At 40.5% G+C, this 1,039-nt stretch overlaps 1 protein-coding gene across 17 annotated transcripts in view; it reads right to left on the bottom strand.

The window, feature by feature from the left end:
- Nsd1 (nuclear receptor binding SET domain protein 1) overlaps window positions 1-1,039 on the bottom strand; it is a 116,939-nt gene that overhangs the window by 77,385 nt on the left and 38,515 nt on the right. The gene's annotated exons all lie outside the window — the stretch shown is intronic.

Below are 1,039 nucleotides of genomic sequence, written 5' to 3'. Positions count from 1 at the left end.
AAACAAAAACAAAAAAACAAAGGAAAGATGACTCAGCAGTTAAGAGTTCTTCCGAAGCACCCAAGTTTGATTCCCAGTACCCACATAAGGTGGCTCACACTGACCTGTAACTCTAGATCACCTCTGTTGAGGCCTACCCTCGTGTCCAAACACTGAAACACACATAACTTAAAATAATAAAGATAAAATATAAAAACCAAAGCCTATGAAGCCTACAGCTTACAGGTGCACTGGCTCAACTTCCTCAAACTTTGGAAGCTGGGCATGTTACATCTTGCATCTAGAATCCCAGCACTCAGGAAGCTGAAGCAAGATGATAGCAAATGGAAAAAATATAGTTTCTTCAACAAACTCTTTTGGGAGAACTATATATCCACATCAAAAGAACTCAGGGCCTCTGCCTTCCACCATAGAAAAAATTAACAACAACAACAAAACTAACAGGTACAAGACCTGAAACAATGAAGCATGCTGGGATAGTCAGTAGCTTCTTGGCTATGACCCCTGACCAAAAGTATCAAGAACAAAACAGTAAAAGGGCACTACAGGAGACACTGAACTTCTCCCCCATCAAAAACAAAACAAAAACAAAAAAAATCCAAGACAGCCAAGCTAGGACGACAGAGACACCCGGTCTCAAAGCAACAGAGTGAGAAGGTAACTGTGGGATAGGATTTCACAGCACACTTCTCTTACCTATATAAAAATGTGCATCCTTTTAAGTTGTGATCAGAGGAAACCTAATTTCTAGGTTTTTTTTACTACCAGTACACTAATGACTACACTTAAATTTTTAGGCCTACAACCTCCTCAATCCCAAAATGTCAATTAACTTTATAAAAAACTGGAAAGGAGAAAAAAATTGTTGGGACTTACAAAAATGAAAAAAAAGCTTCTGATAAGAAATTAAGAGGTGCCAGGAGGTGGTGGAGCATGCCTTTAATCCCAGCACTTGGGTGGCAGAGACAGGCGGGGCCAGCCTGGTCTACAAAGTGAGCTCCAGGACAGCCTGGGCTATACCCTGTCTTGAAAATACCAA

Source organism: Mastomys coucha, unplaced genomic scaffold (genome assembly GCF_008632895.1).
Source record: "Mastomys coucha isolate ucsf_1 unplaced genomic scaffold, UCSF_Mcou_1 pScaffold7, whole genome shotgun sequence".
Taxonomy (NCBI): Eukaryota; Metazoa; Chordata; class Mammalia; order Rodentia; family Muridae; genus Mastomys; species Mastomys coucha.
This window is presented reverse-complemented; position numbering and strand designations above follow the sequence as displayed.